Here is a 21,361-nt window from a genome sequence, read left to right as displayed (position 1 = left end):
TTCATTTGGTGAACTGTTGGTTAAAGTTCAAGTGAGAATAATTCAAGCAACAATAATTTTAGGATCAGAACTTGTTCACAAAACTGAACTTTCTTATTTGAACTTGTGATTGAAAATCCAGCTTTGAATCTGGGGCGGGGGATCCAATGCAGGTTTCAAGGATACACAGTTATTAAGTTTATGTTGATCATAACTTTTATTTCTGTTATATATGAATTGTCATATATTCCCTTTATGATTATGATGTATGCGTAAGTGTGAGGGACATACTCCTTTTTTTAAAGTGTTTCCTTTCGTTTATTTTTATATGCAGGGAAATCCTCTTTAGGTTAGGGATCATGTGGCGTTTGTCAAACGGCACATGAGTTAATAAAATGGCATCTTGTGAAAAACCTTTAGCATGTTGTCCGCTTCACATTTCTGACCCCTCACAAGGGACCATCAGTCAACTGGGCAGTCACCAGAGGAGACGTGGCCAGAGCCTAGGGTTTACCAATGTGTAATCCCCCACAGTATGACTCTGCCCAGTGTTCATAATAGCAGAGGTGTCTACACCATCTAGTAGCACACTTTCCTGAAGAGAATAATTCTGGGTGTTACTAGGTACGGAAGAAGAAGTTCCCACAATTCTATACTCCCAGGTTCCCAGGGAAACTAAATCTACTTTAGATCCATCACTACAAGGTAAGGCGTCTGAAGAGAAGGATACTCTTGTGATAATCTCTTCCACGTCATAATGAAGGGCCAGATTCACTGAATGGACCCTCAAAGTCTTACACTTACATCTGGAGTCCCCTTTCACGTGGTAACTTGCTCCACAGGTTACACAAGATCCATAGATCCTTTGTATGTATGGAGGCTTAGAGAGTCCTGCTACCCTTAACAAAATCATGTGACTTACCCCCCTTATTAAAATGTGTGTGGCCCCTATGGGAAGACATTTCATTAGGATGCCTATCTTCTTTCTCGTTTTGCCTTTTCCCCTCCTCATGCTTACCAGAAGCATGATTGTCCTTATTTATTTATTTTCAAATTGTTTTTATTGTGCTGTATGGTTAAATGAACCTCATAACACATATAAAATCATAAAACACATTACATAAAGTATAAAACATAATCAGCATGAGCATATTACATTTCATATCAAGTAAAACGTATATCACAACCTATCATATATTATAAAATGCTTATTTGTAGCATAACATCATAAAAACTAAAACCAACTATACAAACTCATCACTGTGTTTCTGAAGCAATGAATTAGAACATATGGCATGTAAAGAACAACCATCCCAAGTGGTTCAATGTATACCACATCCATCCAGATGTTATTATTTATTTGTCAACCTTGTTTCAATTACCGACCACATATGATAAAGTGCAAAGTTCATAATCATACAATCACCAGCAAATAGAAGTGCGCAAATCTGGTATGGTTGAAAACTATATATTGGGTATGTTTGATTCCCATAACATTTGATATACACCTCATTTAGTTGTGGGCAGCTGCTTAGCAAGTGTCTCACTGTTTCAATTTCAAGGCTGCACCGTCGGCACAAGCGTTCCTCATATTTTAGGCCAGAACCTCTGGCTGCATGGGAAGTTTGGTATGAGTAACCTCATCCTTCAGGGCCACTATCTCTTCCCAGAAGACGTGAAGGCATTGATGAGCGGGCAGTCCCACCACATGTGCATATATGTGCCCTGAGCGCCACATTTCGCCAGCATAGGGGGTCATGGGCCGACCCGGAAATTATATAGCTGCACTAGGGAGTAATACCATCGAAGCATACGTTTCAGGGAGCATTCATTGTTTGTGATGCATCTGGAGGCTGAATAGTTCCTGGTCCAAATGTTCAGCCACTCCTTATTGTCCATGGGTATCCCTGATCCGCCTCCCACCTGAGCATATACGAGGGTCGATTTGTCAGCATGTCCCCCTGCAGGAGTTTGTAAATCCTTGAGACCCCTCGGTGCTGAATGCCCTCCTGGACCATTAGCTCAAGAGTGCTTAGATTGAGGGTGGCCCCCTGCCATGTCAAGAGATGCGTTATCCAGTGCCTCAGTTGACCATTGGAAAATCTCTCCAGCTCCGATAACTGAAAGGTCCCCCTGCATTGTTCAAAAGTGAGTGGGTGCTCCCCCTCGTAGAGTTGAGCTAACATTTGAAGGCCACCCGTCCTCCATCATCTGAAGGGTTGCATCCCGGGGTCAAAGGCTGGGTTGTGAAAGATTGGGGAGCCGGGGTTTAACCCCATAGGGACCTTTTTCAATTGGAGGGCCCGATCCTATGCTTGAAGGGATACTCTGGTTGAGGTGAGGAGCGCTGGGTGCCAATTTTTTCGTTCCGAGCGGGGTGAACGGCAGGGACCCCAGAGGGGGCGCTAGGCCGGCCAGTTCGATGGAATCCCACTTGTGGGGAGTGGGGGGCACAGGAGAGGATCACAAGAGTAGGTGTGAAATCTGGGCCACTACGTAGTATTTGTAGAGATCTGGGACCCCTAAACCTCACCAGCAGGCGCCTCCCAGTACTACCCTCCTGGAGATTCTAGCCCATCTCCCCCGCCAGACAAACTCTAGAATCTTTTGTTGCAACCGGTCCAGAAGCCCTTTAGGGACTTCTACTGGCATCACCGTACATGTGTATAGAAAGCGGGGGAGTAGGTTCATCTTTACTGCCGTGATGCAGCCTACCAATGAGATCTCCTGTGTAGCCCATCTGGTCAGGTCTTTCTCAAATGTTCTAAAGAGCGGGGGGAAGTTAGCCCCGAACAAGTCCTTGGGGGATGCCATTAGCCGCACTCCCAGGTGCTCAATCATCTTAGGCTCCAATCTAATGGGTCAGAGGGGGCGGATGGCATTCACCTGCTTGCTAGAGAGACCCACCCCTAACGCCATTGATTTGCCGTAGTTAATCTCGAAGCCGTCTACATTGCCAAAGAGCCTAACTTCTCCAATGCTTGCGGGGGTGATGCCTGAATATCGATTATGGTGAGCAGCACATCATCGGCGTAAAGAGACTCCTTATGTTGGGTGTCTTGGATATTAAGCCCTTTGAGGGCGAGGTTACGCCTGAGGCGCTGAGCTGACGGCTCCATGATCAGGGTGTAGAGTAGAGGGGAAAGCGGGCAACCCAGCCTAGTCCCACAAGTGAGGGGGATATGGAGTGAGACCCTGATTCACCCATAGTGAAGTAGAGGGAGAGGCATAGTTGGCCATGACCATTGTCCTGAACACAGGACCAAACTGGAAGGCCTCCAGGGCAGCTTCCATGAAGGCCCAATCGACTTTATTAAAAGCCTTCATGGCATCGAATGCCAAGACCGCTAATTTCCTTTGCATGGAGCCGGCTTTTTCTATCAGGTTTAAGACCCGACGGATGTTGTCCCCCGTTATCCTTCCCATCACAAATCCAGTTTGGTCTGCATCTATGAGGTCCGGAAGGATTGTTGCCAGGCGATTAGCTAAGACCTTTGAGTATATGCTCGCATCTATATACAAAAGGGAAATTGGCTATATGAGGCCCATTCCCTGGGGTCTTTCTTAGGTTTTAAGAGCAGTATGGTAGTGGAGGCCTGCATGGTAGGAGTGGTGGATTTTGTTACACTAAATGAGTTGAAGAGGGATGTAAGGGGGCCAGGCAACTGGGGTTTAAAGACTTTGTAAAACTTAGTGGCGTACCCGTCTGGGCTGGAGGCTCTAGACTTCAGGGCCTCTATCTCCCCCACCTCTATCAAGGCTTCGAGAGCGGCACTGTTTTCCGCTCAGAGCTCAGGCACAGCGGCACCCTCCACATAATGTTTCTGTTTCTCTAGGGGGCGGGTAGGCCCTTGCAAGGATTACCTGAAATGAGTTTCTGCCAGCTGTCTCTTATCCCCTACCCCATAAAGCATAGAGCCCTGCTGGTCTTGTAGCCCTATAATTGTGTTTCGCTTTCTTGACTCGGCCAGTTCCTCGCCAGGAGCTGAATGGCTTTATTGCCCATGGCGTAATAACCTTGCTTTGTAGCTAAGAGCGACTGTGCCGTCTCTTCAATGTAGAGGGCTTCCAGCGCATTCCTTGCGATTTGCAGGGAACAGTGAAGTTTTTTTCATTCTCCCTCCAAAACCTGGATTGCTTTTTCCATCTGGGCCCTTAAGAGCCGCTTACGTTTGTAAAATGCTGCTGAATGGGCTATTAACTCCCCTCTAATCACTGCCTTCATGGCATCCCATGTAATGGCTGCCAATGTTTGCTCGTTGGGATTCCCCCGGAAATAGTTCTGGATGGTTTTCACTATTTTGTCTCTCGGAGCCTTATCATTCAGAATTGGATTATACAGTTTCCATGGGGGCTTGGAGTCAGCTGGGGAGGGCCAGATTCTAACAGTCAGCTGGACCGGGGCATGATCGGATAGAACTCTGGTACCTATGGATACTTCATCTACATATGATAGAACTGGGGGAGAGGCCAACATAAGGTCTGTACAAGATGATGTACGGTGGACATGTGAGAAAAAGGTGAAATCCTGTTCCCCTGAATACAACACCCTCCAAGCATCCACCACCCCGAGGGTCTTAAAGAATTTGAGGATGCCAGTTGCTATCCTAAAATCCTTTGTAGAGGGGGGGCGAGTCTTATCCATCACTGGGTCCGGGACCCTATTAAAATCCCCCCCTATTAATGTCTGGCCTTCCAAGAAGGGGGAATTGATAGCCTCCAGGAGGCAGAAGAAGCTTTCCTGCCCCTCGTTGGGGGAATAAATGGAGATCAGGGAATACATATGTCCAAAGAGAAGCCCCTTAACACCCATGTATCTCCCCTCAGGGTCCACTAACGTGGCCACCTCCACCAACGGGAAGTCCCTTGCCACCAGAATTGCTGTAACCTCAGTTTTCGCTCTGCTGGAGGCCAGGTATTGCTCTAGGATGTCTCTGCTTCCAAGCTGCGTGAAGTCCGGAGGCAAGAAGTGTGTTTCCTGTAAGAATATTACCCTCCCCATTCAGATCTTTCAGCCGGTTGAGAATCAAATTCCACTTACCAGGGGAATTCAGACCTTTAACGTTTAGTGAAATTAATCTTAATTTCTGGTGGGGTGGATGGGGAGGGGTGTCTTCAGATTCTATCAGGTCAGCGGGAGGGGTCACCTGGGAGACCTCAGCCATGGCAAGTCCAGCCGACCTTCACTCCATGTGACAACAAATGTTTTCTTTTAACCAACCCATCACACAACAACCGAACGTGTAACTGTGAAACATCGGGCAATTCGCATTTGTGACCCCCCGAGTGTATTCCCACTCAGGGTTGGGCATGGGCTTCCAGAGGCCCAAACCAACTGTAGCTACGTGAAGCACTTTCATCCATCAATCCTCTGACGTCTCACGGTGGAGCTGGCCACTGCGCCGCTCCGGCATCTCAGGTGTAGGCTAGGGGCGTCCCGGCCGGCCCCCCATAGCTATCCTCACCCATGCTTTCCCTTTTGCCTTGAGTAACATCCCATTCCCATACGTCTGGCAATCCGGAGGGCTAGGAACGCTGCTTTCTTTTCTCAAGGAGGGGAAACCAAGGATCTCTTCCGCCTCCTCTATTTTTTCGATTAAGTGCCAGGTGCCCTTGAAGGTGAATTGCATAGAAGCCGGAAACACCCAGCGGTATTTGACATCATGCTCTTGAAGAAAGGTTGTGAGAGGCCGGAGGGATCTTTGTTTCTGAATGATGAGGTAGGCCAGGTCCTGGAAGATCTGTAGTGCCGACCTCTGGAATGAGAGTTCATCTTGTGAACGGCCTGCCGCCATGATCTGCTGCTTAGTTGTGAAGAAGTGAACCAGGGGGATGACGTCAAGGGCAATGTTGGAAACTGGGCCCCCTCAGGAATGTAGTCTGTGGGTCCGGTCCAGAAGGAGCAGTGATTTGTCAACATCCAGCAGGAGAGCCTGAAAGAAGTTACCCACATATTCCAGAAGGCCTTGGGCTGGAATAGAGGGGGGCGAACCTGTAATCCAGAGATTATTTCGTTGGGCTCTGTTTTCGAAATCTTCCTGTTTGTACGCCGTCTGCTCGCTTTTACTTTCCAGGGATAGCACCCACTGCTGCAATTCGGCCATGGCTGCTGCGTGGTCTTGGACCTGGCCATCTGTGTCCCCCAGTCTCTGCCCAGCTTCCACAACCCTTTGATCGAGACTGTCCAATTTAGAGGAAAGTTCAGACATGCATTGACAAAATTTCGCTTTAATGTCCATCATAAAACGCTGAATGTCCTCTTTAGCGGCCAGCTGTCCGGTGCAATGTTCTGGGGCTTGTGAGCTTGGCTGGGAGGATTCCACTTTTTTCCCCTTGTCAGGCAGGAACAGCAGGGTCGCTGTATCCGCCATCTGTGGGCCTTAGATTGTCTGCCAGACATGGCAGCGTGGGGGTGAGGGGTACCCCGGTCCGTCTTCCCCTTCTCCTCTTCTTCCATATGGTGTCAGGACCCCCTGGATGGACCCCTCCATGGTCAGGCAGTTCACCCTGGGATGGGATGGCCCCGATAAGATTTGGGGCCTAGGCTCCTGCAGCCCTAGGGGAAGTCTTGCAGTTTGGACCTTTGGGAATCTTCCCCACAGTATTATGTCCGTGCTATTGGGCCCCTGCCGGTCACCTCATCTCTTCCTCCCCACAGCCTCAGGTGATGTCTTGCACTTGAGGCCCTTGGAAATCCTTCCTGCAGTGTTTTGGCCGTGCTGGTGGGCCCCTCCGGTCACCTCACCCCTTCCTTCCCGTGGACATCTTCACCCCCAGCTCTGTGCCTCCTTGCCGACGCTCTAGACTGGGCGAGATGGGGCATTGTGGTGGTGTAGCGGGGATGCCTCTCTGCCTCCGAGACCTCCCCGACACCACACTCACCTTTCCCCTTGTTGCGCTGTCTGTCACGTTCACCGGCGGGTCCTTTCTCCAGGACTCTCCATTACTACGTCTCTGCTTCTGCTAGAGGAAAGGGCTTCCCCAGGAGTCAGACGCCTACAATGTTGATATGCGCTGGGCAGGCCGAACCGCTCTGCACCTCAGGCTCGATGTTCCTGATGCCATGAGTGCACGCCTTCCCGTCTCCCCGGCTTGCCTGCAGGGAGGGCCGGCACCTGGGGCTGCTGCGCTGCGTTGTTTTGAGGCCGGGTGGGTTGCGCCTGCCATATTGGATGAGCTGGCCTGCCCTCTTGGCTGTCAGAGGCATCGGTCGATCGACCATAAACAAGGTGTGCCAGCACTTCAAATTGCTGCTTTGGTTGCCCTACGGCTGTCGTCCAGGAATCTCACCTCATTGTTACTGGAATCATGGTGTGTAAGCTTAAAAGCTTGTGGGAAGTTGGTCCTCAGGCAGAGGCTATGAGCTGCGCATCCGCATTGTCAGCACTGCTAGCCACGCACCCTATTTTATCATATTTTATAGCTACTGTGTGAGTGTTATTTCTTTCATTGACTAATATATATTGTTTCCCGAACCCAGACCTATCACCATATTCTTCAACAGATATATTGCCCTTCGGCGGGTCCCGCTCCAAAGCATCATACATGTGCTGTGTATATGCATTTATCTTTTTTTCTGTCCAATAGATCCTATTACCCTTACTATAGGTCCATGCTGTACCTGGCATTTTTCCCTTGCGGGCCTGAGGATATATTAAACTAGTTTTTTGTATCACATGGTCACTCAATATAGTGGGCACCAGTTCCAATTCACCCACCTAGATGGACAATGAAACTGGTAGTAATATATAATCTATCGAAGTTGCTCTTTTGCCCACAGTGTTTGTATAATGCTTCGACATTGGGATGTGTTCACTGATGTACAGTTGATGTAAACCGTTACTGTCAATAAACGCCAGCCAGGGTTCAATATTTATATTATCCCCTCCAGAGGAGTAGATAGTCCTAGTACCTTGCTTGTTCTTATAATAATTAATATTGGGCTCCCAGTAAACTGAGTTCCTAAAACGTTGGAAATTAAGATCACCCATAATCATGAATGGAGCGTCCACCTCCTCCCTTGTCCAGAAATGTATTCTTTTTCCGAGGGCCTCTATTATCTCCTGCATCACTACGTTGTTTGTTGGATTATACACATTTCTAATGAGGAGGGGTCTCGTCATCCCCGCTTTATTAATCTCCAGGGTTTCCAACAATATATAGGGGACATTTCTCAGCAAGCCAATCTCCTAAAGTGGTTTTTCGCACCAAGGGCCAATCTTCCAAAAGGTCTTCTGGCTTTCCTTTGTATTATAAGGTAACCATGTATGCCAAAATCATTCATTTGGCAGGTTTCCTGTATTGCAAAAATATCTGAGCTTAGTAAATGGTCTAATCCTTCTTGATTAAATAAGAACAAGTGGAAGCCCCTAGTATTCCAAGCTAGTATGCTTATTTTATTAGTATTGGTTCCTTTCTGTCAATCCACATCCTCACAGTTGGTTACTGTTGGTAGAATGCAGAGCCCCTCTCCATTATTCTTTTAACCAATTTCTCAATATCCACCAGTGAATCCCTATTTAGGGTTTTGTTCTTTATTATCTTGTGTTTAGTTTGCATACTTTCAATTTGGGGTAGGACTCTAGTGAATTGATACCCCATATCTCTAAACCCATGTTCAAATGCAAAAATCAATTCTGCCATTATAGGTGAAACCAAATGTATAATCACCCAATTGGATTCTTGTGCTTAGTGGGGGATCTCAACTCTGGAAATATCTTTAGTTGTTATTACCTTCAACTCATTTATTTGATGGACGAGTTCCGACATGTGTTTCCTATTTAGAAAAGGGCTACATGCAGTGGCGTACAAATCCCAAATCTTAATACTATGTGTGTTCACTTCCACAGTCGACACAATGTCCTTTAGTGATTTTTCCCTTGTGCTCATAGTTAATGGTCTCCGCTTATGAGTGTTGTCTCTTTCCAGGTTCTCCGACCCTTCAATATTGTCCTCCCACATCTCAAAATCATTCCGTTCTCTCTCAACAACCTCTGTTGGTCCAGATAAGGCTAAGAGTGGAGGAGACAGCATGTACGAAATTCAAGCAAACAGGTTGAGGAGCACCTCTTAGCTAAATTTAGCATAGTTTTTAGAGTATGTATCCATAACATAATGCTTGCAAAAGGCAAGAGGGGTAGCCCAGGTAGCAACTGTACAGATTTCTGCAATGGGAACATGCCTAGTAAAGGCTATGGATGCTGCATTGGCTCTTGTGGAATGAGCCCATAGTCTCTCTGGAGTTGCGAGCCCTTTCATATCATAAGTCTTTGAGAAACAGGAGACAACCCACCTGGCAATGGAAGCTTTAGCTGCCTTATTTCCAGGAGATGGACCACGTAAGTAATGAAGAGCTGGTCTGCTTTCCTGAAGGGTTTGGTCCTCTCTAAATAACATTTTAGAGTTTTTACAGCATCTAAATGATGTAATGTATCCTTGGCCGCAGAATCATGCAGTCTAGGAAGAAAAACAGTAAGACAGATTTCTTGATTTAAATGAAAATCGGAAATCACCTTTGGTAGAAAGGAGGGGACCATAAAAAAGGTTATGGAATATTATATAAGGTTCCTTTGAGGAGAGAGCTTGGAGTTCTCCAATCCTTCTAGCCAAAGTAATGGCTAGTAAAAAGGCAGTTTTCCAGGTTAGGAGTTCTAATTCACAAGATGCCATAGGCTCAAAGGGTTTTTGGATTAGAGCTGACAAAACTATGTTAAGGTCCCACTAAGGTGGAGGTTCACGAATAGGTGGATGTAAACATAGAAGGCCCTCACAGTGCTTACGAATAGCTTTGTTTGAGAGAGAGAAGGACTTATGTATGCTCTCTGTTTAGGTATGCTCCAATAGCCGATAGGTAATGTTTGCAAGTGTCTACTTTAACACCTGTAGAAACTTAATGAGACATGAAGGGCATGACATTAGCAGCGTATGCCTCTAGAGGATTAAGGTTGCCGTCCAGAGCCCAGTGACAGAATCGTAACCATTTGCTACGATATGTCTTCCTTGTAGAAGCTTTCCTGAAAGCTGACATGATTGTTAGATTTTTTTCTGACAATTGTAAGTGAGAGAAGGCTAATTTTTCAGGAACCAAGCTTTCAAGTTCAGCAGTTGAGGGGAGGGATGAAGAACCAGCAGTTTCTGTTGAGACAATAGATCCCTCGATGATGGGAGATCTAATTTGGAGGTCCCCGCTAACTCCAGGAGGTCTGGAAACCAAATCTGGCAAGGTCAGAACAGAACTATATGAATTGCTGTTAGATTCTGTGACATCTTGAATTCGAGCAATGTTTTGTGTATCAATGGGAGAGGTAGAAAAGCGTGAAGCGTTAGGATCGACCAATCCAGGTGTAGGGCATCTCCCAGAGACTGCAGACCCAGACCTTGCTTTGATGCAAACTGAGGACATAGAGTGTTGTGCTGATTGGCAAAGAGGTCTACTGCTGGTTGGTCCCACATCTGAAATATCGTCTTTGCTACTGATGGTTTCAACTCCCACTCGTTCGGAGCAGACTGTAACCTGCTTAGTTTGTCTGCTAGGACATTCTTCTTTCCCTCCAGATGGGACACCAACAAGAAAATGTGAACCTGAATGGCCCAATACCAAATCTTCTCTGCAAGGAGACACAGGGGAAGGGAATGAGTATGCCCCTGCTTGTTGATATAGAACATTGCAGTTGTATTGTCTGTGAGAATGTTAACAACCTTTCCTTGAAGGGAGGAAAGAAATTATTTTAGAGCGAAAAATATGGCTATTAGTTCCAAGACATTTATGTGGTACCTTTTTACTTGAGAAGACCAAAGGCCATGTACGGTTAGACTTTGACAATGGGCTCCACAACCGTACTCGGATGAGTCTGTCGTAATAACTATTTGGTGAAGGGGAGGCTGAAACAGAGACCCGATTAACAGGTTTTTTGGAGAGTTCCACCATGTTGGAGAGTCCTGAACTTGTTTTGGAATTTGAATCTTTATTTCCTGAGAATGTAGTAGTCGGTTCCAGTTTCAGGCAAGATGCCAATGAACTGTTCTCATACAAAGCATTGCAAAGGGAACTAGATTTATACAGAACGCCATTAGAACTAAGAGTCTTTGAAACCACAAAGCTGTTAGAAGCTGATGTGTTTGGAACACTGAGATGACTTGCTGAATTGCTACGACCCTTTCCGGGGGAGGGAAGGCTTTCTGTAGAGTAGTATCTATTACTGCTCCTAGATATTGGATCCTTTGCGAAGCGATACGTTTGGATTTTGCCACATTTATGGAAAATCCTAGGTTGAAAAGAGTGTGGCATGTTAATTGCATCTTTTGAAGCAATTCCTCCAGAGACTGGGCCTTCAGAAGCCAGTCATCTAGGTATGGATACAGATGTACTGTCCTTAACCGAAGGTAAGCTGCCACTGTTTGCAGAATTTTTGTGAATACCCTGGGTGCGGAATTGAGTCCGAAGGGCAGACATGTGAACTGGTAATGAGAGTCAGGAATTGGCGGTGATCTTTGAAGATGGGAATGTGAAAATAAGCATCTTGTATATCTATAGATGCCATACAATCATTGGGTTGGAGAGAGGTTAGAAACAGGTTGAGATCTGAGAGATGTAGAATTGTCTGAATCCTGCTGGTTTTCTTCGGGATTAGAAAGTAACGGGAATAAAACCCCTGACCTAATTCCTCTTGAAGGACCAATTCTATCACTCCCAAGGATAGGAGTTTTTGGATCTCTACCAAGAGCTCCGGGGATAATTTTTGGAACTCCGGGGAGAAGATGGGATTATAGCAGGAAGGGCAAGACGGTAACGGTGTCGAATGATATTCAAAACCTATTCCTCTTGAGTGATGCTCTCCCAATGAGGAAGAAAGTTGAAAATCCTTCCTGCAACCGGGGATGTGCACGTGCTCAGCTGTTTATCAAGGTTCTTAACGTGGAAAGGGGCATGGCCTCACTTCACTTCATAAAAATGCACACTTAATAGACCCAAATGTGTCTATAAGAGATGCAATATAATATATTAGTCCTCCATTCAGCCGTCAGCGGTTGACTTCACTTTACAGTTGCTTCCATGGCATACCTTTCTTGACGGATGTCAGTCTTTATTGAGTCACAGCTACAGCGTTCAGGGAGCCACAGCAAAACAACACTTGTTGGTGCACTCAGCTTGACCTTATGGGACTCTCCATGGGAAACCCAAAGGTCAGCAGCAATGGCCAGCTTCTTACAATCTGACTCCTTTGAATCTGGAAAATGCTGCTTCAGTTTAGGGCAACAAGGCAAAAATGTTTTCAAGCATGACCAAAATTGACCAAATGGATTATGCCCTTAAAGGTGGTTACCGTATGGCCTTCAACCCACCCTCACACATTTATCAAAGAGTCAGTTAGAAATTAAACCAAAGTATTACTTTATATCTTTTTATAGTCTCTAAATCTCTTTAGGTATGGGGTAGGAGTCTCCCCAAACTTCAAGAGTAGAGCCTGTTTCAATTTATGAAAGTCTTTTCTGTCAGCCTTTGACATGTCCATAATGACACTGCAGCCAGAATGGGAGAGTCTGCTGAGAAACCATGCAGTCTTATCGGGCTCTCCTACTTCTTGAACTTCACAGGCATACTCAAAAGCAGTCAAACAATCTATGATGTCATTTTTCTCATCATACATACTCAACAGATCCTTAGGAAATCTTGGATGAGAGGAGGCCCTCTGGTGGAGCCTTAGGACAATTGTAGTCTGGCCAACTTCAGCTGGAGTACTCTGCCATTTTGTCAAACTCCAGCTTTGCTTTTTTAAACTCATGTTCGTTCTCTCAGAGCCTATGTTTTGCTTTCAATTCAAACAAAGTTTCAGCTTCAGAACTAGACATGGATGCACGAGGAGCCCTCTCCTCTTCCTCGTATGTGTTTTCAGTAGTAGCAGTTACCACAAGACCATTGCTATTGCTAGGCCCTGCCCCAGCATCACTAGTCACAGGTAATGGAATAATTCTAGATTCTTGACTTCAGATGAGGGTAAACCTTTCTCTGAACACAACCTTTTAAAATGTTCTACCTTGAGAGCAGCAAGAGTAGTCATGGTGAAAGTTTGCATTTTATATTAAAATTAGGTAACTGTTAAACAGCCTTTTACCCTACAATGTCAGTGTTCTGGGTAAAGAGGATTATAGTAGTATTCCAGTGAACTACACGGGTACCCAAGATCTTATCCTCACCGCTGTGCACCAATTTGTTAAGATGGATTTCTAGCATTTGGTCAAGTGGACAGATTTTAGGAGGCAATCCCAGTTGTGGTGAGCAGGGAGCTCTGAGAGCTTAGCCAAAACACAACCAAGGTAGCAATGGAGAGCATTTAAGGCTTAGTCTCAGGACAATGTGAGTGGGGTCCGGGGCCCTCAATGAGTCCACACAGAATAGCACACAATAATTCATTTAGACAGTCAGTTTATTTTAGGCCTTCAGAACACAATGAAAAATGAATCTAACAGGTAGTACTATCACATAATACAAATATATACAATCACTGTGAGGTTCATTTAATAGAAATCAGATAACTTAATTGGGCATGACAATTAAGTTTGTTAGATGCAGTAAATGATGGGCACCAATCACAGGATCGGTATCCTAACTTTAAAAGTCCAAACTCTAAGACGAATGGGGGCTTTTGCTCAAAGGTCACAGGGTCCAACACCAGGGAAGTAACTTTGTTGAAAATGTTGGGGACATGACATCCGAAGAAAATGTGCCCCAGCCAAATTAATGGGGACAAAATGGTGTTATAACAACAAACAGGGTTACGTTGTGATAGAAAAAACAAGGGAGGGCATGGGCAAGCCGTTGGTTTCCTTTTAACCGTTAAAAGGATCAGACGTAGTAGCACAAAAACAACGGTTTTGTAGGAAAATGTATTTAGTTACTTAGTTTCTGAAGCAAAAAACTGGGGGTTCATATCCTCGAACTCAAGTGCAAGGGGTGACAAGAGAGTGGCAAATCCAATAGGGTTGGTACATAGCTGTCCAGAACTGAAGATTAGATTCTGTAGCTGTGTGGTGGTAATCCGACCTGGATAAGGTCAACTGTACATATTCTGTTTCCCTGTGTTGTTATTTTAATGGTTCCCGTGGGTCACAGGGAGTCAGGAATACTTGAGATTCAACGATTGGAAATGCACAAATAAAAAAATGGCCAAGGGGCCAAAATAGTAAGGGAAAGCTCTTCTAAAAATTGCACACTCTTTCCATCTGGGTGTGCGCAGGAACAGTTGTTCTCTCGCAATATCTTATTCCTTTCCGTAAAGATATTTGGTGTAGGTCATGAGAGCCCGCATGACCTGTGGGGTCGACCGGTTTCAATGGCACTCATAATTAGGGCCATCTTCATCAGGACCGTGATTCAAAAAAGGGGGGTCAATCCAAAAGTTTCAGAGTGTCTGAAACGGGGACAAGGTCCTCCTCTATGCACAAAATGTGTGCTGGAGGGGGTCTGTCACAGGCTGGCTGGTAACTCTGATCTGCGTCTCCGGTGGAGGCGTCTGCTTCGTTCGGTGGAACCGCTCGGAATGAGTGCCATGAAAGTTGGGGGGGGGACAAACACCCCTGCCCCCCCCTAAAAATACACCCATGTCCAACACAATGTGTTTCACTGTAAGTATTGTCTCTAAAAGAATGCAATGGGCTTGTGGTGATCATTAGTTTCAAACTAATTAAATGTTTACAATTTATCAAAGGAAACCTGACCCCAGGTTCGATGACCGAAGGTGAGCGGAATGGAGATAGAAGACAAAGGGCCTTGTTCCCAATGTTATCCTATGCAGGACAGGGGGGAAAGTCACACTGTTGCTTACTTACACACCTGACTCTGATTTTTCCAAATGTCTTTGTGGATCACCTAGGGGTTGCTGGGTGCTTGATCTTCCACTGTTTGTTCCAGTGAGAGGTGCCCAGGAGTTGTGGGTTCGAGGATTCTTCCGGTCGGATGGAAATGCAAGATGCAACCACTGTCAGTGGAAAAATGCCAAAATCAAACAATGCAGGTCTCCTTAGGACACTTCACTGGGTGAAGGAAGTTCCAGCAGTGATCACCATTTGCAGCTGATGACAGTTGTCCTTCCAGTCGTGGTCACAGCAGCTGTCCCAGGACAGGTTCCCTTGAAAGTGGGAAGCTGGAATTTAGGGAGAAGGAGCCTTGTGTCACAAGCTGATGACAACCAAAGTTCCAGACTCGAATGCAGAGCAGCAACCCATCTGGTGAGGTAGCCCATGAGAGAGCTGGCCAGTCCACTGGGCAGTCCAGGTTTTAGTCTAGAAAAATGGATACCTCTCATATGTGACCGCAAACGTATTCTGATGGCCGTGGGCCAACCGTCTCATGCACGATATGACAGAATATAGGTTTCCGAGTTTGCCCATGAACTGCCATTTTGATGTAACAAGAATCGCCATTTTTGTTTTATAACCATTGCTCATTGCTTTCTGTTCTTATTGCTTCCCAGTACATTTTCTTCTTACACTGCTCAACTGTAAAACATTGTTGTCTGCACGTGAAAGGACAAGGCCGCAGGGCCGCAAGGATAACAAGAGTTTGTTGAAACACAACGTAGGCAGCGCCAGGAAGAATGCCCGGCTCCCTCCCGAATGTAACCTTGAAGCAGAGCTGCAGGGCATTTAATCATTTTGCAGCTGCCAGCCAGTCTCGTTATATGGTACAATATGTTAGAATAAAGCAGCTAAAGGCTTGAATTATGCTCTTCTTATGGCCCCCTCTTTGCTGAGCCCCGTTAGAGCGTATCGGCTCCCAGGACACGAATAGCACCTCATAGATAGCAAGATCTGGAATGCAAATCTCCCCCGTATGTTGCTCGCTTCCAAGAACAGAAGCGCTGTGTTCTGTTCAACAACTGAAAGATGCCTCCGCACTCACAAATTGCAAATTGTTACTAGAATAGATATTTGAAGGTGTCATAGCTGTCGAAAGTGTCCATCATCACACCAAGTTCAAAGAAACCCAATAAAGGGGGGTGTTAAACATGTCATAGCTGATTGTTTGATATGCATTTTGTATATATGTAACTGATGTACGTAATTCACTCTCTTGCGTCCCTCGAGGTCTAGAGATACACGTCGCGGGGCGTGAGACCGAGTTGGCAAACTGAGACTTTTGCTTTGCAATAAACCCTAGCTTTGGGAATACAACCTTGTGTCTGGCGTATCTATCGTGTGTGGTGACTCGCCTTGTTTCCATAGATGTAAGGGACCCCTAGGGGCCCCTTTCACAGGGACACTTCCAAAGGCTCTGAATGGCTGGATCCTCAGGAAGGTGTTAAGACTAGTTGGTCCCACTGGTCCAAGGTCTGAAGCACTGGCCAGGGTCTTTGGAGATCAGGCAGTGGAGCAGGGCTTCACTAGGCCAGACACTGGAAGGGATACTAGGTGAATTTTGGAGTCTTCCGATCTTCAGTGGTCCACTCTTCTTCGAGGGATTTTTGACTCCTACGTAGATCTCAAGAATAGCTGCAGGAGTCCTCCTTCTACCCAAGATTCGAGCTGGAAGCAAGTCCAAGTCAACTATTGGTTTCACATCTGCCCCAGTAGCAGACTTTCTGGCACTAGTGATGTGGATTGGGACTATAAAGTCCCAGTCCCCTTCCTGGGTGACAAACACGCAAAGGTTAACTTGCCCACGAAAGTGGCAGCTTTCCTAGACAAGTGCATGTCCTTTTAAGGACTTTCCTGGCCTGACAAGTCAGGAAGAAGGTCAAACAACAATGTGGCCAAGGAACAAGCAAGAATCTCATGGCATGGCCATTTTGGGGCACTAGCTACCCACGTCTAGTAGCCATTCGCGTTAAGCGTGAATGTGTCCACCAAAAAAAATGCAAACATTGTAAAAATGTTACTGCTGCCACCAGCTTGTCTCTACGCACATATAAAAGTAACCAAAAATCTTCTGTTTAAAAAGCCAGGGCATACAAAAGTAGAAGAAGACAATTGTTCCATGGAGATGCGCTGTCACAAGTGTTAACTGAGAGAACAGTCAAATTGCAAAGTGTGGTTCTTGGTTTATTCTCAGTGGGCTTTTCCAAATTATACAGTTGAAACCAATTTTAGTCTGTCAAAATTATGCAATTTGAACCAATCTGTGCCTGTCTCTACAGTTTAAGCCAGTCTTAGCCTGCCTGGTCTTTTCCAAATTATACAGTTTGAACACATTTTTTCTGTCAAAATTATACAATTTGAACCAATCTGTGCCTGCCTATACAGTTAAAACCAGTGTTAGCCTGCCTAAAGTATCCCCATTGCACTGCACTGTAAGGTGCTGTATGCAATGTTAAAAAATACAAGAACTCCGCGATTCCAAGATGGCTGTTGCACGGTGAAGACGTGTGTGCAAGCACTCTGTCTCTACTAAAGCAACATCCCTAAATGAAAGCAATCAAGAGAGGGATGTTCATGAACGTGTGGAGGGTCCCGAAAACCCCCCGACTGCCCGAGAGTGGTGCTTGTTCTGGTTTGACTGCCGTCCGCCGGTGGGCCTGCGGCTGCAACGCAGAGAGGGGCACAGGACCTCTGGGTTAGTGGACAAAGTGGCTGTGAGGAGGAGAATGAGTGAGCGGAGGGGATGTGTTTAGGTACCCCAGTGGAGTGTATTGCTGCGTCCCAAAAGGAGGTGGTCTCACGAGGCAGGCAGTCCGCGAAGAGAAGGATGTGCACCGGAGTCGATTTGACACGTCCTGCGGCCCTCGGCACTAGCAGTAAGTCGTGGGCACTTGGAAACGAGGTCTGTAAACAGGGGAGAAGGGCATGGTACAACATGGAGGGCGGCGGAGACGAGCAAGCTACGCCCCAACAGGGCCTCTCCAGGTGCGTGGCACTCGAAGTAGAAGATTCAGCCTGCAGCAGAAACAAGCAAGACAGATGATGGCTCTGCATGTGAAAATATCCCAACTTCTAAATATAGGTCTGAACAGGGACCTCATATGTGAGGGCTTTCTAAACTCTAATTGAACTGTGGACACAAATTAGGGTTAATCTACCAGAAAGAGGACTACAAAGGTAACCCAACAACAGAGCGGATAAAGCTTGGTCACGTAGCAAAGGTTGGCGTGGCTGACGCGGTGCTTACAGCTCACAGACAGCTAGCTCAAAAGTGGGAACGCTCTCGACTTATGGACTGGGCTAGATAATCAGTACAACAAGTAAATGGTAAGTGAAGGCAGAGCGGAATATTAAATCAGAAAGCCCGGGCTAAAGCCATTCGCCAAATAGCTTACTTTCAAGCTACTGCCACATAAGAAGGTGATACTGGCATTGTGCACAACAGGGGAAACAGCCCCAATTCGGATAGGCATGATAAGCTGCGGAATCCACGCCTAGGAACAACTGTATTTTTCACCAGAAAACTTCAGGGAGGCGCACTGTAGTGCCTACTCACCCCCCTCTGTGCATCAGAAAACAGAGCTGCGATTGAGCCCATCTACCCAGTCACATTCCAGGGCTACAGAAGCATTACTAGGGGAACGGCTGCACAGGTCAAGAGCACATGCCTGGAGGGAGGAAGAAACAGATATAGGTCAGGCAATTACAGCCACATTTGAAACAACCCACTTCGTTGGAAAGGTTCTTGGTGAAGCAACCGTGACAACACGGTCAACCTCTCTGTCTGCAACACAGCCACCTCTGATCTCCCAACCCAAAGAAGTAGACATGGCTGCCTCCAAGGAAGACTTTACTAAAAGCTTTCAGGATTTCCAAGAGAAATTCTCTGCCCCATTTGAAACCCAGTACACCTCTTTCACCTCGGAAATTCGTCTTTCATTAAATGACTTTGGTAAAGAAATAACTGTGCTGGGTGACCGCGCCGACACAAATGAGAGGGCAATACAGGAATTAAAAGAGGAAAATAAACAAACAGATGTTGCTTTGGAGGAACTTGCACGGGTAACACAGAATCTTGAATTACAATACGAAGACTTGGAGAACTGATCTAGACATTCTAATATTCGAATTAAGAACCTCCCGGAGATAGTCACAGACCCAGATCCAAGGGAGGCAGTTACGCATATTTTCGTGAATCTAATCCCAAGTGAGGAGGCAGCGAACATCCCGATAGACAGGGTCCATAGAACAGGGCCGAGGAGGCTCGAACCAGGGGCCCGCCCTCGGCATGTGCTGGCGGCATGCAAGGTATACCTGCAGAAGGAACAAATACTAAGAGCGGCATGGGCTGTGTCCCCAATTACATACAATTTAGCAGAAATTCAATTATATCAAGATCTCTCACAGGTAGCTCTCCAAAAACGTAGAGACATGCATGAGGTAGTGAAAACCCTTCAGGCACGCAACATTAAGTATATATGGACCTTTCCTTTTGGCCTGCTCTTTGGAAGACAACACAGGATCACATCCAGAGAAGCAGGGATGTCACTGCTTCAAATAGAAGAGGAGATGGCTATGGGCTCGACAGTAGGAGCGGAGGCCGCCACATAGAGTGCTCCGTCAGGAGAATGGTCCTCATCGGAACATCATAGAAGAAGACATAAAGGTACACCAAGGGAGGACTGGAGAGGCCGCCTTTGGGGTCCAAATCACAAGTCAACAAAATGAAGGTCCAACAGATTAATTTATACTAGAGACGCTCACAATGGGATCGAAAGACTAATGCAACAGATAGTGAGGTGACGGAGTGTGAGATCTTGGAACACATCTGTTCAGGTAACAGATGGGGTGGTAGTGTACCTTGCACCTATTCCTGGGACAGCAGGTGTTTCACAGCCAGTGGCATTCACCCCTGGAAACAGTAGGTTCTGTGTCTCACACCAAGGGACTTTTGGGGGGAAGGGTAGGGGTATGTTAGGGAAAGGCTGGGATTGGGGTAGGGAGGGGGGTTCTGGGGGATGCTTATCTATTGTGTAAATGATGGTTTATTGTGCTGTAACAGAGTAAGGCCCAAGAATAGAGTCAATAATTCAAGTGTCTTTCATTAAATATAAGGGAGCTTAACACCCCACTGAAATGCAGAAAGCTGGATTCCCTCCTGAGTCGCCACCAACCAGACTTGGTGGTGCTCCAGGAAACTCATATCCGAAAGTGGATAAAGGTAGACTTTATTAGTCAGTATTCGATCATTATCCAGGCTAATGCGGATGGTAAGGCAGCAGGTATGTTCAGGGGTCAAGTCCTAAAAATGAAAGTGGGGGGACTCATCAAAAAATGCAATAGGATGTGATGTCGCCAGAAATTAGCACATCAAGGTGAAATATGCACATTTCATTAAATTGGCTTTGCATAACCACCCAATTTGCACAGGACGAATGGTATTTGCCTTTCATAAAAACAACACACACACAAAACCAAGATAGGATATTTTCTTCTCATAGTGTTTTTGAAAACGTTAAAAGGTGTGCATGTTTTAAACTCCAAGAACTAATACAAATGTTTTCCGTGGAACTAGCAGTACCGAAATGGGGCATTTCACCTTTAGTTGTTTGTTGTTTTTCATCGGGTTATATAGTGATATTATATTTATTTATTTTATTTATGCATTTATTTTAAAAGTTTATTTAAAAAATGCAGTGCTGAAGTGTCAGCCCTGCAAACCTGACTACTGCGGTACGATCCCTGAGGTTGGCTTTAATACATTCAGAGAGGACATTGTAGGTTTCTCATTTTAGCTGGGGGTCTGAGTCCATCCTCTGAATAAAGTGGGTTGAGTCCGTCCACCCGCGTGTACCCTCGACTTGAGTGCTGGGTGTGTTGATAGCATTAAGAGCCGGGACCCAAGTCAAGGTAACTCGTACCAAGATTCATAAAGAGGGCAAATATATATTCATAATTTTGGAATTATGCTCTGTTAAACTGACCGTTGCATCAATATACGGCCCTAATACAGGTCAGGAAGGGTTTCTGAAAAACAGGATTGCCCAGCTAGAATCTTGTGCGGAAGCGGAAATATTGCTTTTAGGAGACCTCAATATTGCATGGGACCCAGAGCAGGACAGAAGAAGGAAGTCAAGGAGTGCCCAAATCACCCGCTCGCTATCTTTACAACATACATTTGAAAAATGGACTTTGGTGGATGTGTGGTTAACTATGCGGAGGAATGATAAGGGATACGCATTCTACTCACACGTGCAAGGACCGGTCGCCCGTTACGATTATGCATGGATTTCCGCCTCATTTCTGGGTAATGTCACACACATCATGACCCATACCATCACTTTATTTGATCATGCTCCAATTACATTGGATTTGAAAATTCCTGAGGAGAAGCAAAGGCTGTGGACTTGGCGATTTCCAGCGGAATTGTTGCACAATCAAATTATTAGGGGGAACATTACTGAACAAATTAAGGAATACTTTGATTTCAACGCAATGGGGGAAACCAAGATGATTGTGTCATGGGATG

This window comes from Ambystoma mexicanum, chromosome 6p (assembly GCF_040938575.1).
Source record: "Ambystoma mexicanum isolate Mex_15411 chromosome 6p, UKY_AmexF1_1, whole genome shotgun sequence".
Taxonomy (NCBI): domain Eukaryota; kingdom Metazoa; phylum Chordata; class Amphibia; order Caudata; family Ambystomatidae; genus Ambystoma; species Ambystoma mexicanum.
This window is presented reverse-complemented; position numbering follows the sequence as displayed.